A 17,606-nucleotide genomic window follows, 5' to 3' on the forward strand; every position below is an offset into this window, starting at 1 on the left:
ATGAGTTAATACTTCATAACTCGTTGATATGATATACATGTTGTTGATTAGTGATGATGTTTGCGGTGATGATTGTAGTGACCCGGAAATTTCTGATCAAATTTAAACTTTAATCTTTATATATTTTCGACACGATAAGCAAAATATGTAATGTTGAGTCTCGAAAGTTTTGAAATCTATATTCATGTCATCAATTACCCTTCGACCGTTCTCGACGATTCACGAAAAACTAGTTGTAAATAGATACATATATATAATAATACTTGTAAATATATAATATTATATTTAATCGTTTAAAAAAAGATATAAGTAATATAATTATTTACTTAAACTTTTTAATTAAGATTGGTTATATATATATAGAAAGAACATATATTAAAGATAAATGATTTTGAGCTTAATTGGTAAACGTCGGTAACACTCAGTTGATGTTTTGTTAGTTTTAATATAGATATTGTACATGTTCATGAAGAATTGAAATAAAAGTTGGAGTGTAAATTGATTACGAAGATTCTAGATTTGTTGAAAATATTTTTATCCTTTTTAGTTTAAATATTAGTACTCCGTACATATAAATTGGAACAGAAAATAAATAATTATTGAATTTTTTTGATCAGGTTTCAAACAGTTAATGAGTGAAATAATTAATTATATTTAATCTAAAAGTTTAGGATTTTTAGGAACACTTTTATATTTTAACTGTTTAGCAATGGGCACGATATAACACAGTCCGTGAAAACTGTCGGTAGGAAACAACCAAATGAGACGGCTGCTGAACTGTTATTCCTACACGTTTTTATAATTTATGATTTAAGAATTATTATTATATTATTATTATTATCCGTGATTTATGAATTTAACATCTAGATTACTGTATATGTTTTGTTTCCTTCACAAACAATACACCATTGTCAACAACTAGTACAAACCTTTTCTTTCCACATTTCACTGTTCTCTCCACTTTCTGTTATAAGTTTCAATCAACACACTAACATCCACTACCTAATTTAAAATACAAAATATCTACATGTTGAGGAAAACCAAAAATATATCACTAATCCATAGCCTTTCTATTTCTATTATCTTTCTATATATATTTTTTTTTGTCAAGCCACAACAATAACAACCATGAATTATCATCTTTCTTAAACCATACCATTCTTCAAAACCATACCCAGCAACTAGCTCTATCACCTCACGACCATCACCCTGCAACCATCTACTACGGTTGCTATGACAACCATCATCTTCAACCACCACTTTAACATCCTCATTAAACCCACGATATTCGATACCCATTTCATCTTTCTGTCTCGATTCGAACAACAAGTCACCAAACCACGATACATATCTACTACTACTATAATTGTACATATTGTTGCTACAACTACTTCATCACCTTTGAACTATAGTGGTTGCCGCTATACACTTGGCACCCTACATCCCTAACGCAAATCGAATACGTATTTGTAGACCCCCTCATCCTAAAAGTGCAACAATTAGGAACTCGTCTATAAGACGATGCTTCAACCGAGTTGTTTGGGTGCAACTTACAAAAGCTACAACCATTAACGATCAATGTAAAAACCACCACCTATCACCATGATCCGCCACCAATTACTGTTACTGCATCTACTATATTTTTTTTTCTGTTTTCATGAAACCCATTTATTGAAGTTGCTCATGATGATAATGAAGTAGTTACTAATATGCGTATAATGGTAGTGGTTATGATGATGGGGCCATGTGGGGAAGACAATACACTCATGATAAAGTTGAAGTCAAAAACGTTATGAAGTAAAAAAAAATGTTTAAAATAAAAAAAAAAAAAAAGAAAGAATTGGTGATGTTGAAATAAAGGTGTAGCCACAGTAGGTGATCAAATTATATAAAATGCAATACAAACTTTATGTCCTCACGTGAAGTTTTAATAGTACGACTCTTCAAGGCCCATCAATTTAGTTATAATGTTAATTAAGTGATGTTATGATGATGTTTATGAAGATGATGATGAGGTTAAACACGATAATGATGATAGAGAGGTGATGAAGAAGAAAAGTAATGAAGTGATGATGATGATGGATGAAAGTGACGATGAATAGTTACGATACATGATGAGGATCGTGACACTTCTGTTACTGTTCATATTTTTTTTTTTACGTAGATATGATGATGGTTCTATGACGATGATGATCAAGGAAGATGATGATGATATGATGATAAAATGGGTGTTAACAATGATGAACAGTTTTGGGTTTAGTTTTTGAAGAAGAAGATGAAAAGAGTTAAAGGTTAAATATATTTAGAATATGTATTAAATCAGAAAAACATAGATAGAGCAGTTGGTTGGGAGTGTGCTTGGAAAACAGAAGGTCCTGGGTTCGAACCCAGGCCACTACAGCATTCTTTTTATTATCAAAAGATGCTGTTGGGCCGAAAAACTAACACTTGTCTGTTGGGCCGTATATAATTTGTGCAGTTGGGCTGAATGTAATGTTGGGTCAATGGTTCAGTTTAAATGAGTTTAAGTTGCATCATAAATCAGAAAATTGGGATAGAGCAGTGGTATAACAGTGTTGATGGGTTAGAGGGAGGTCGTGGGTTCGAGTCCCGTCGCGGGCAGTTTATTTTTTTTAGCCTATTTTGTGGTAGTTACTTATCATTATTATATTCTTTACTATTATTGTTATTATTATTAATTATTGTTATTATTGTTAAGTATAATTATTATTATTATTATAATTAAATATCATTTATATTATTATCAATATTATTATTACTATTATTAGTATTACTAAAAGTATCAATACTGTTAAATTTATCATTTTTATTAGAATGAGTATTTTTATTAAAATTAACATTTTTGTTAAAATTATCATTTTTGTTAATTAAAATTATCATTAGTAATAAGATTATTAATATTATTAAGTAGTAAGTATTATTATCAAATTATTATTTTCATTATCATTATTATTAAACTTTACACCTTCATTAGAAAACTACTATTATTATCATTATTATGATTATTATCATTATCATCAATTTTATGAGTATTAATATTATTCCTATAAAAATTACTATTATTATTATTTTATGAATATTGTAACTATTATTTTATGATTATCATCATTATTATTTTTAACATTAAAGATTATTATTTTTAACATTATTTACCTACAGTATATATATAAAATAAATATAGTTAATTAAATTATTATTGAAACATATAATTTACTAAAATAAACAATTAATAATAATATATAAATTTGTTCGATTACAATTGTGTGTATTAATAAATAAACAAATGATATAGGTTCGTGAATCCGAGGCCAACCTTACATTTGTTCAATGATGTTATATGTGTTTTTACTACAAAATACAGTATGGTGAGTTTCATTATTCCCTTTTTAAATGCTTTTGCAATATATATTTTTGGAACTGAGAATACATGCGCTGTTTTTATAACTGTTTTACGAAATAGACACAAGTACGTGAAACTACATTCTATGGTTGGATTATTAAACCGAATATGCCCCTTTTTATTAAGTCTGGTAATCTAAGAATTAGGGAACAGACACCCTAATTGACACGAATCCTAAAGATAGATCTATCGGGCCCAACAAGCCCCATCCAAAGTACCGGATGCTTTAGTACTTCGAAATTTATATCATGTCCGAAGGAGGATCCCGGAATGATGGGGATATTCTTATATGTATATTGTGAATGTCGGTTACCAGGTGTTCAATCCATATGAATGATATTTTTTTTTGTCTCTATGTATGGGACGTATGTTTATGAAAAATGGAAATATGAAATCTTGTGGTCTATTAAAATGATGAAATGATTACTTATGATAAACTAATGAACTCACCAACCTTTTGGTTGACACTTTAAAGCATGTTTATTCTCAGGTATGAAAGAAATCTTCCGCTGTGCATTTGCTCATTTTTTTGAGATATTACTTGGAGTCATTCATGACATATTTTAAAAGACGTTGCATTCAATTCGTTGAATTCATCAAGATTATTATTTAGTCAGTTATAGATAGATATATTATGAAATGGTATGCATGCCGTCAACTTGCGATGTAATGAAAGATTGTCTTTTCAAAAACGAATGCAATGTTTGAAAAATGTATCATATAGAGGTCAAATACCTTGCAATGTAATCAACTATTGTGAATCGTTTATAATCGATATGGACTTCGTCCGGATGGATTAGGACGGGTCCTTTCAGTTGGTATCAGAGCGGTGGTCTTAGTGAACCAGGTCTTGCATTAGTATGTCTAACTGATAGTCATTAGGATGCATTAGTGAGTCTGGACTTCGACCGTGTCTGCATGTCAAAAGTTTTGCTTATCATTTTTGTCGAAAATCATCTGCTTATCATCCTTAGGAAATTACCTACTTATCATTCTTAGTCTAGACACATCTTACTGCATTGATTGCATAAATAGTGTATAGACAAAACTCATATCTTAGCGTATCCGCTAATTCATATCTTAGCATATCTATTACTGTAAACTCTGCCTGACATACTCCGTATATTCCTCCGTAACTTATGGGATTTTAGTATTATATATGCATATGTAACTTATGTATTGCAGGGTACTAATCTACATCCTATAATCTGTTTCTTATTGAAATCCTTTAGCTGATCGTACGAGATGAATCCCTCAACCAGTTCGAGTCCCTCAGATTCAGATAGCTATTGTGATAGTTATTCCGACAGCTATTCCGATATGGATTTCCACTCGAACTCCGAAAGCAGTATAACCAGAATGAATAAACCAATCAGCCATCCCCAATTCATCTGATGGGTTCGTAGTCGACTTAATCAATGGAGACGCGAAGAAGGCGATCCCTTCCACCAATCGAATTCACCCCTTGACAATGAACCTGAAATTTTTACTGGCGAACCTGTTCGAGACACCATTTTCTCTCTCATTTCCAAAGTATCTCATCACGATCATATACTATCTCAGATTCTAAACCTCATTCATTCGCTCGTCCGAACCGACAATCATCTCAGTGTAATAGAAGAAGTTAACGAACTTCGCGCACGAGTTGTAGTCTTGGAAAATATGGTGCAAAACGTACCAGCTTCATCCAAATCACCGGCACCAACAGTATCACTAACAACCCAAGTTTCAATATCACATGCCTCAATATCTCAATCTATACCTCGAGTATAATCATAGTTCTACATGACGTTCTACATCGGTTATCTTCGTTCGACATGGCGATTATGTAATCTCTAATGTTTTAGAGATTATATATTTTTATTCTAACGGTAAATCAAATGAGTTTAATATCATATTGATTCATTAAATCCATGATTATATCCGAAGAAAATATATATGTATATATGTTTTCATAGTGATTATAATTAAAATTTTTATTGTACAAACTGTTAATGGTGAAAATATTTTAACGGGTAGGTAATACCCGGGGAATATTTAGATTTCGCATTAATAAGTTACACTGTACATTCTTCAAATATGATTCAACAGTCATTTACTATCCTACTTACATCTACCGATATACGAATCCGTTCACTACAGAATAACCATTTTCATTCAATTTCATATTTGGATTTTGACATATCAGAATCCAACAAGTGGCATAATGAAGAAAACATTTGACAAAATAAAATCTGTTAGAAACAAACAAATTAACTATGAGAAATTTTGTTAAGAATCCACGCAAACTGTTCCTAGCTAATTGTTCCTAGCTAACTAATTAATTCCGTAATACATTTTATTTATTGCAATTTATTTATCACAATTTAAATTCTCGCAATTTTATTTATCGTCATTTAATTTCTGTTATTTACTTTATGCACTTTATTTATCGTCATTTATTTTCTGATATTCATTTTACGCACTTTAAATATCGGGACACGTATACAAGGTTTTGACATATCATATCGATGCATCTATATATATTATTTGGAATCACCATAGACACTCTATATGCATTAATGATCAAGTTCTCTATACAGGGTTGAGGTTGATTCTACAATAATATATATAGTTTGAGTTGTGATCGAGTCTGAGACGTATACGGGTCACGATACGTTTTAATTAATTCGAATATTATATATTAAATTATGTATGAAAATGAATTATTGGACTGTCAACTGTGGACTATCGACTATAGACGAATAACACTGGATAATTAAAATGAATTAAAATATTGACTATAACATATGAAACTAAACAATTCTTCAAGTTTGCCACTTGATTTCATCCTAAACTTCATTTGTATCTTGACGAATACAATCTGCGTTCAAACCTTTTATGATTATTGAAAACACCTCAATTGAAAGGATGAACCAAACGCACTTCATCTATGGAAGAAAAGATTTACGCATATAGTTATGCACCTGAAAACTCCCGGACCCTAAGTAAAAGTTTAACACGTGTCTGTGTTAGCCCCTTTGGCATTGTTATTACCGAAAATAACATTGCAACTCTTTTTCAAATTAGCCAATTTTATCACAGCTTCAACAAATCAACTTCAACTTCCATTCGAATTAACCTTATTATAACCTCGATATATAAGTTTGCCTGTCGTCATCGTTACCGGAGAACCGTTTATATTTCACCACATTAGCAGTAAAATTACCAGCAACTTCAATGAATTTGGACTTTCTGAAAAATCATTATATTCATTGAAACCTCGTCTTGTATTCATCTATACCCTGTAACAATAATTGCCATACCAATTACCGGGAATCAGCAATCAGTATTTCGAATCTCGTAGCATTTATACATCAATAGTTATATGTATACATATAACAATTATCTCCTAGAATTACGATCTTCAATTCTGAAATTTTGAAAAGGCACCCGGTTTACGAATCGATATTCTGAATGTTGAAAAAGCTGAATGAAGCAGCAGAAACTGTAGGCAACCGTAAACGACCTTAGTCGTCGGAAGTTTGATGATAAAGAATAATATGTTGGAAAAGCTCAGAAACGTTGGAACTGGAAAACGGATAAAGTTAACCATGAAGAAGACCAAGGACAAATACAAGGACCATACCCTATATTCAAAGAATCCAGATAATTCTGGATCCGCTGAAATCTTTAGAGAATATCTTGCTCCGAAGTCATGTTAAAATCTTGCGAAAAATCTTTCTCCATCAACCATCGAACTTAGAAATTCCAAAATATCATCATCAATATCTTCGATATTTCTGAGGATATTTTCATAAATATTCTCGTCCGAAATTATATACCTCTTAGTGCTTTCTGTGTATCATTATATTGGAAATATTCAATAGAAAATTTAGTATCGAAAAGCGAATTATGCGAAACTATAAAGGAAACCGTGGACAAATCACAAAGAATAAGTTTGACTTCAAAGAATCCAAATGATTCAATGCCTGCTGAAGCCTTTAGTAAATGTCTTGCTCCTTACTCAAAAACCCTTGTGGACGATATTCTTCATCATCCTCCAATCACAGAAATTCCAAGATATCATCGTATCTTTCATTATAAATATCCTTCGTATTTCTAAAGATATTTTTATAACTATTCTTAACTAAAATCATCAATCTCTTCGTGCTATCAGTGTTACATCATATAGAAACTGTTAGTTTCTATAATCTGTAAACTTTCGAGCTTAAAATATGAATGTTATTGAAGTAATGTTGGGAACTGATTCATGAGTTAGTATAATATAATGACACTTGATCAACGTGATTATATTACAGTAAGTCATGCTGAGTTTCTAATGAAACGTGGTGATGGTTCACAGTAGATCATACCATCATCATGTGCCATGTTACATGACTCGTTCATTCTACTTCACCTCCTAACATATCAAGAAAATATATTCTTGATAGTTCTATTCTCAGAAATGCTGGTAATTTGACAAATCAAATCGTACCATTACGATTTCCTTCTTAGAACATTAACAATGTTCATTCCGAAGTTTATATCTGCGAATTCTGAACCATTACAAGCGGTGTTTAATCGCAAGAAGAAGAAACGAAGGGACAAAGCTCCAAAATATAAGAGAAAATATAAAGACCAATTACAACACGGAGGTTACAAACCGTGGATATTAATACGAATAGCAATATAAAGACACAGTATAATTAAGAATAGTATCACCCCAAGATAATAGTAGAAGTAAACAGATTCTTCTGGAGGAAGATTGAAAAGAAGGATGACAGAAATGATAATTAGAAAAATATCAAGGATTAGAACTGGATTAAGCATTTTCAAAATCTTTTGGAGATATGAACCAAGAAAGAAAGTATAGGAATGGTGAGAATAATGGAACGGAAGAGCTTAATTTATAATGGAAATATCAGACAGAGTAATCACGGCAGATCACCGTATTTAATTATAGAGATCTCAATTCCCTTATTCGCCGAAGAATCAAATCTTTTAGATTTCGAAAATTTTCTTAAAATCCCTTGAATTCCGGAATTTAATCAAGACGACGTCAAAATTTAAGATCAACTTTATTTTCTAAATTCAACCGTGACTACGTCAAAAGTTAAGATGCATCTCATTTTCTAAATTCAACCAAGACAACGTCAAAAGCTAAAACGAAATTTCATTTATTCATTTCACTCTTTTGTGATAACTTCATTCGTGCTCTTCGAATAATCGAATTATCTTATCTATATTATTCAATAATGATAAAATTCTATTCATCAACTCATATTCATCATGAAAATATTTTTATAGTTAGCCATGACAACCTCGATCAAATTTCGGGACGAAATTTCTTTAACGGGTAGGTACTGTAGTGACCCGGAAATTTCTGATCAAATTTAAACTTTAATCTTTATATATTTTCGACACGATAAGCAAAATATGTAATGTTGAGTCTCGAAAGTTTTGAAATCTATATTCATGTCATCAATTACCCTTCGACCGTTCTCGACGATTCACGAAAAACTAGTTGTAAATAGATACATATATATAATAATACTTGTAAATATATAATATTATATTTAATCGTTTAAAAAAAGATATAAGTAATATAATTATTTACTTAAACTTTTTAATTAAGATTGGTTATATATATATAGAAAGAACATATATTAAAGATAAATGATTTTGAGCTTAATTGGTAAACGTCGGTAACACTCAGTTGATGTTTTGTTAGTTTTAATATAGATATTGTACATGTTCATGAAGAATTGAAATAAAAGTTGGAGTGTAAATTGATTACGAAGATTCTAGATTTGTTGAAAATATTTTTATCCTTTTTAGTTTAAATATTAGTACTCCGTACATATAAATTGGAACAGAAAATAAATAATTATTGAATTTTTTTGATCAGGTTTCAAACAGTTAATGAGTGAAATAATTAATTATATTTAATCTAAAAGTTTAGGATTTTTAGGAACACTTTTATATTTTAACTGTTTAGCAATGGGCACGATATAACACAGTCCGTGAAAACTGTCGGTAGGAAACAACCAAATGAGACGGCTGCTGAACTGTTATTCCTACACGTTTTTATAATTTATGATTTAAGAATTATTATTATATTATTATTATTATCCGTGATTTATGAATTTAACATCTAGATTACTGTATATGTTTTGTTTCCTTCACAAACAATACACCATTGTCAACAACTAGTACAAACCTTTTCTTTCCACATTTCACTGTTCTCTCCACTTTCTGTTATAAGTTTCAATCAACACACTAACATCCACTACCTAATTTAAAATACAAAATATCTACATGTTGAGGAAAACCAAAAATATATCACTAATCCATAGCCTTTCTATTTCTATTATCTTTCTATATATATATTTTTTTTGTCAAGCCACAACAATAACAACCATGAATTATCATCTTTCTTAAACCATACCATTCTTCAAAACCATACCCAGCAACTAGCTCTATCACCTCACGACCATCACCCTGCAACCATCTACTACGGTTGCTATGACAACCATCATCTTCAACCACCACTTTAACATCCTCATTAAACCCACGATATTCGATACCCATTTCATCTTTCTGTCTCGATTCGAACAACAAGTCACCAAACCACGATACATATCTACTACTACTATAATTGTACATATTGTTGCTACAACTACTTCATCACCTTTGAACTATAGTGGTTGCCGCTATACACTTGGCACCCTACATCCCTAACGCAAATCGAATACGTATTTGTAGACCCCCTCATCCTAAAAGTGCAACAATTAGGAACTCGTCTATAAGACGATGCTTCAACCGAGTTGTTTGGGTGCAACTTACAAAAGCTACAACCATTAACGATCAATGTAAAAACCACCACCTATCACCATGATCCGCCACCAATTACTGTTACTGCATCTACTATATTTTTTTTTTCTGTTTTCATGAAACCCATTTATTGAAGTTGCTCATGATGATAATGAAGTAGTTACTAATATGCGTATAATGGTAGTGGTTATGATGATGGGGCCATGTGGGGAAGACAATACACTCATGATAAAGTTGAAGTCAAAAACGTTATGAAGTAAAAAAAAATGTTTAAAATAAAAAAAAAAAAAAGAAAGAATTGGTGATGTTGAAATAAAGGTGTAGCCACAGTAGGTGATCAAATTATATAAAATGCAATACAAACTTTATGTCCTCACGTGAAGTTTTAATAGTACGACTCTTCAAGGCCCATCAATTTAGTTATAATGTTAATTAAGTGATGTTATGATGATGTTTATGAAGATGATGATGAGGTTAAACACGATAATGATGATAGAGAGGTGATGAAGAAGAAAAGTAATGAAGTGATGATGATGGATGAAAGTGATGATGAATAGTTACGATACATGATGAGGATCGTGACACTTCTGTTACGGTTCATATTTTTTTTTTTTACGTAGATATGATGATGGTTCTATGACGATGATGATCAAGGAAGATGATGATGATATGATGATAAAATGGGTGTTAACAATGATGAACAGTTTTGGGTTTAGTTTTTGAAGAAGAAGATGAAAAGAGTTAAAGGTTAAATATATTTAGAATATGTATTAAATCAGAAAAACATAGATAGAGCAGTTGGTTGGGAGTATGCTTGGAAAACAGAAGGTCCTGGGTTCGAACCCAGGCCACTACAGCATTCTTTTTATTATCAAAAGATGCTGTTGGGCCGAAAAACTAACACTTGTCTGTTGGGCCGTATATAATTTGTGCAGTTGGGCTGAATGTAATGTTGGGTCGATGGTTCAGTTTAAATGAGTTTAAGTTGCATCATAAATCAGAAAATTGGGATAGAGCAGTGGTATAACAGTGTTGATGGGTTAGAGGGAGGTCGTGGGTTCGAGTCCCGTCGCGGGCAGTTTATTTTTTTTAGCCTATTTTGAGGTAGTTACTTATCATTATTATATTCTTTACTATTATTGTTATTATTATTAATTATTGTTATTATTGTTAAGTATAATTATTATTATTATTATAATTAAATATCATTTATATTATTATCAATATTATTATTACTATTATTAGTATTACTAAAAGTATCAATACTGTTAAATTTATCATTTTTATTAGAATGAGTATTTTTATTAAAATTAACATTTTTGTTAAAATTATCATTTTTGTTAATTAAAATTATCATTAGTAATAAGATTATTAATATTATTAAGTAGTAAGTATTATTATCAAATTATTATTTTCATTATCATTATTATTAAACTTTACACCTTCATTAGAAAACTACTATTATTATCATTATTATGATTATTATCATTATCATCAATTTTATGAGTATTAATATTATTCCTATAAAAATTACTATTATTATTATTTTATGAATATTGTAACTATTATTTTATGATTATCATCATTATTATTTTTAACATTAAAGATTATTATTTTTAACATTATTTACCTACAGTATATATATAAAATAAATATAGTTAATTAAATTATTATTGAAACATATAATTTACTAAAATAAACAATTAATAATAATATATAAATTTGTTCGATTACAATTGTGTGTATTAATAAATAAACAAATGATATAGGTTCGTGAATCCGAGGCCAACCTTACATTTGTTCAATGATGTTATATGTGTTTTTACTACAAAATACAGTATGGTGAGTTTCATTATTCCCTTTTTAAATGCTTTTGCAATATATATTTTTGGAACTGAGAATACATGCGCTGTTTTTATAACTGTTTTACGAAATAGACACAAGTACGTGAAACTACATTCTATGGTTGGATTATTAAACCGAATATGCCCCTTTTTATTAAGTCTGGTAATCTAAGAATTAGGGAACAGACACCCTAATTGACACGAATCCTAAAGATAGATCTATCGGGCCCAACAAGCCCCATCCAAAGTACCGGATGCTTTAGTACTTCGAAATTTATATCATGTCCGAAGGAGGATCCCGGAATGATGGGGATATTCTTATATGTATATTGTGAATGTCGGTTACCAGGTGTTCAATCCATATGAATGATATTTTTTTTTTGTCTCTATGTATGGGACGTATGTTTATGAAAAATGGAAATATGAAATCTTGTGGTCTATTAAAATGATGAAATGATTACTTATGATAAACTAATGAACTCACCAACCTTTTGGTTGACCCTTTAAAGCATGTTTATTCTCAGGTATGAAAGAAATCTTCCGCTGTGCATTTGCTCATTTTTTTGAGATATTACTTGGAGTCATTCATGACATATTTTAAAAGACGTTGCATTCAATTCGTTGAATTCATCAAGATTATTATTTAGTCAGTTATAGATAGATATATTATGAAATGGTATGCATGCCGTCAACTTGCGATGTAATGAAAGATTGTCTTTTCAAAAACGAATGCAATGTTTGAAAAATGTATCATATAGAGGTCAAATACCTTGCAATATAATCAACTATTGTGAATCGTTTATAATCGATATGGACTTCGTCCGGATGGATTAGGACGGGTCCTTTCAATGATGGATCTGGCGGAGCTTGTGATGTTGTATATGCTGCTGATGCTGATGATGCTGACGGTACTGACGGTGCTGGTGATGCTGACGGTACTGCTGATGCTGCTGGTAAAACAGATCTAGCTTGTAAATCGTGCACCATTCCGATCAGGGTTTTATTTCATCATTTCTATTCACTCAATCATTTGGTTTACAATTAGAACTAGAATAAGTAATCTCGAAAACTTTTAGAAACTACATATTCTCAGCAGAATATTTCTTCGATGAAGTTATGAATCAATACTTCATCGTTTGTTGTTGTTGGTATTCCTTAATATCTATGGTGCGTATGACGTTGATGTTCAAGGTACAGATTGTGATGTTGAGGTGTGGGATGCAGATGTTGCTGTTGGTAGTGATAATGATACTGTTGGTGTTGATGATAGTGGTATTGTTGATGCCGGTGATGCTGCTGGTGCTTGTAATCTTTACACCGTATTCTCCAAAGTCACTACCCGAGCGCGAAGCTCGTTGACTTCTTCTACTACACCGGGATGATTGGAGGTTCGGACGAGCGGATGAATAAGATCCAGAATTTGAGATAGTATATAATCATGACGAGATACTCTGGAGATGAGAGAGAAAATGGTATTACGAACAGGTTCGCCGGTAAGTGCTTCAGGTTCTTCGCCAAGAGGGGAATGTGGTGGATGGAAGGGATCACCTTCTTCTTGTCTCCAATGACTAAGTAGGCTACGAACCCATCCCCAATTCATCCAGAATAGGTGATGGCTAATTGGTTGATCCATTCCGGTTACGCTGTCTTTGGAGTTCAGGTGAATATCCATATCGGAATAGCTGTCAGAGTTTAAGGAATTTGAACTAGATACAGGATCCATTTTATGTAATCAGGGAAATGATTTTTGATGTGAAATAGATTATAGGACTTAGATTTGGTACTCTTCAATACATAATTTACATATGTATATATAATACCAAAATTCCATAAATTACGGAGAAATTTTCTGAAGATGTCAGGAAAAGTTTAAAGTAACATATACGCTAAGATATGAATTTTGTCGATACACTATCTATGCAGTAAATGCAGTAAGACATGTCTAGACTTAGGAATGATAAGCAAGTAATTTTCGACAATAAATGGTAAGCAAAACTCGGTAAAAACAGATACGGTCATAGTCCAGACTCACTAATGCATCCTAACAATTACCAGTTAAACACACTAATGCAAATTCTGGTTCCCTATGACCTCAAGCTCTGATGCCAACTGTGATGACCCGTCCAAATGCCTTTTGGACGAATACATCATTCATCGATTTCACAGTGAGGTACTGACCTCTACATGATACGTTTTGTAAATATTGAATTCTTTTAAAAAAGCACACCATAAATGAATATCTAATTCCAAGGTTTTTGACATCTGATGATTTCTACATATAGACAATCACCGTAAATAATAGTTTACAATACTACAGTCATTGACAATGCAGTCAAAATAAGATACATGGTGATGATTTTGTGAATGCAACGTTTTCTCGAATAAAGCATGTATGACTCCATGCACATAGCTTGTATCACATATAAGCAAACAGCGAAAGACTTCACGAAACCTGAGAATAAACATGCTTAAAAGTGTCAACACAAAGGTTGGTGAGTTCATAGTTTTAATGTTGCGCATAATCTGTACATAAAGGTGGATCACAAGATTTCAGTTGTTTCATCCAGAAACGTTTATCAAATTATTCTACAAGATTGAACACCCTGGTAACTAAACTTTAACGTTATAATAAATACCCATGTTTTAACATACATGCGACAAACATGTACAATACACGCAATCCAACGTGTACTAAACTCAAATAGCATACGTCTGTTTTATAGTTCAGGCTAGGGTTTCTATACCTGGAACAGACAGGGATGTCAAGCCCTATGGATCCATATATAACTACCCGCGCCACCAGTTCTTATAACCGGCAGTTACTAGTTACCAAAGCTAAGGGATTTTCGGTTCAAACTCGGTGTAGAATTTAGTATGTACTTGTATCCATTGCGTTTAAAATAAAGTGCATGTATTCTCAGCCCAAAAATATATATTGCAAAAGCAATTAAAAAGGAAGCAAATGAAACTCACCTTAACAGCACAAGGTCATTCACCGAAATGTGACCGAAACTCGAAATGCAAAATAATCGTAGATCTCAACCTAGAGAACATATGTTGGTCAATACATGTCTAACAAGCTAGGTCAGGTCATAGTGTATCACAATCCTAATGCTCGAGACCGACATGCAAAAGTTAACAAAAGTCATCTCAAAAGTCAACCTGACCCAATATGATCTTTTAATCTATACATGTTTATTAACATAATATAAGTCTTGATAATTGAACGAATTTATAGTTTATCAAACTCAAAATATTATTTATTTCAGGAGCTATATTATATTTGAATTATCATGACAATCAAACATATTTTATTATTTCACATAGTTTTTCCATTACTTGTAAAATTAGATTATAGTGTTTATAAAGCTTTTAAAACATGATAATACAGTCAACTTTAACAATTGATCAATAAAACAAAAGGTGCCTTATATAGAAATTCATTTACTCGATTTGTAATATCTAAAAATCCAATTTATCAATCTCATAGACAAGTTGTTTAAATATTAATTTACAGTTTCAAACACAATTTCAATAAACGTTGACCATAATTCATTTGACCATATCTTTTAATCCGTTCATCGAAATAACGCGATTTCTAAATGAAAAGTTAATAATTTTTTGCCAGCTTTTCAAAAACATGCATCTCATATACATTATATCAGTAGCATATGTATCAAATTCGTAATTCATTATAAACTATGTAACAACAAAATTAAAGCATACAAGCATGCATAAACATATATACTCGAGCACTAGACATGGATACACTATTAACATATAAAAGATAAGATATGAATGCTCACGTATCAATATTGTGATTCAATATTGTAGGAAAGTACGTAGACGCAACGGAGATGATAAACACTAGTTTGACTCACGAGCAATACTCTCGCACAATACCCATAACTTCCATAGCTATAACCCATAATTTCCTTAGCTCTATTCTGCTCGAAAAAACCCGTTTTGAAATAACTCACTCATGACCTCGTCGTAGTATTTTATGTATAATACTAATAATAATACTCATACTACTAAATAATAATAATACAATTAATAATAATATTATTAATCTTAATAATAATAATAATAATAATAATTAATAATAATAATAATAATAATAATAATAATAATAACAATAATTATAATAATAATAATAATAATAATATAAATATAAATATAGAGAGCAGGGAGATAGAGGAATGAATGGATTCGGCCAAACACGCGAGCTTTTATAGTACCATTTCTGAAACAGCACCCCATGCGATCGCATGGGTTTCATGCCCTTTTACCATGCGATCACATGGCCAGCTGGTACGCACCCAATATATTTTGTTTTCTTATTTGTCGACATATTTTTCACTGTAGCAAATAGTGTCACTGTAGCAAATAGTGTTTCACTGTAGCAAATAGTATTTACTGTAGCAAAGTCGTTTTTACTGTAACAAATAGTGTTTTATTGTAGCAAAGTCGTTTTCACTGTAGCAAATTGTGATTTTCGGGAGAAAAAAACACTGTAGCAAATGATTTTTACTATAGCAAATAGTGATTTTCAAAAACACTGTAGCTTTTCGGGTACTGTAGCAATTCGAAAATACTGTAGTAAATTAGTGTTTTACTTGTTCATCTTAAACGTTTTAGTTAACTTATCTAAATATCAATCAAATCAATAAACGAATGTTACTATCGTTTACTAAATAACTTGAAATTATATATATGTATATATCTTTTTTAATATACATGAATCAGTTTTTAAATACACATTGCAAGTTATTTATGAATAATTAATATTCCAACTTATTGTATATATATATATATATATATATATATATATATATACAAATAGATGTTCGTGAATCGCCGGTCAATAGTCAAAGGTTAACTGAATATATAACATTAGTTCAAAAAGTTTGAGAATCAATATTACAGACTTTGCTTATCGTGTTGGAAACATATAAAGATTAAGTTTAAATTTGCTCTAAAATTTCCGGGTTGTCACAGCTGTATTATCAATTATCTTGTGAGCTTCAGTTGCGGTTTTCTTCATAATGGAACCACCAGCTACTGTGTCTATGTCTTTTCGTGTGGCGATGTCGATGCCTTTATAGAAGATTTGCACTATTTGAAAGTATCTAAACCGTGTTGAGGACATCCTCTCAACATCTTTCTGAATCGTGTCCACGCTTCATATAACGTTTCATTTGGCTTTTGCACGAATGTGGCAATTTCTCCTTGAAGTCTCACGGCTTTAGATGCCGGAAAGAATCTTTTAAGAAATTTCTCAACTAAAACATCCCATGTATCAATCGCTCCTTCAGGTAACGATTCTAACCAATCTTTGGCTTCCCCATGTAAAGTCCATGAGAACAACATAAGATAAATAGTTTCATCCTCAACTTCTCGGATTTTAAATAGATTACAAATCCTGTTAAAAGTTCGAAGATGTTCGTTTGGATCTTCTTTTGTTGTACCACTAAATTGGCACTGATTTGTGACCATGCGTAGGATTTGTCCTTTGATTTCAA

General features: G+C 31.2%; 1 non-coding gene across 1 annotated transcript; it reads left to right on the forward strand.

The window, feature by feature from the left end:
- Positions 1 to 17,215: 17,215 nt before the first annotated feature.
- Positions 17,216 to 17,322, forward strand: LOC139894739 (small nucleolar RNA R71). The gene has a single exon (XR_011775224.1). It is a non-coding gene; the product is annotated as a small nucleolar RNA R71 (small nucleolar RNA).
- Positions 17,323 to 17,606: the final 284 nt, after the last annotated feature.

Source organism: Rutidosis leptorrhynchoides, chromosome 2, assembly GCF_046630445.1.
Source record: "Rutidosis leptorrhynchoides isolate AG116_Rl617_1_P2 chromosome 2, CSIRO_AGI_Rlap_v1, whole genome shotgun sequence".
NCBI lineage: Eukaryota > Viridiplantae > Streptophyta > Magnoliopsida > Asterales > Asteraceae > Rutidosis > Rutidosis leptorrhynchoides.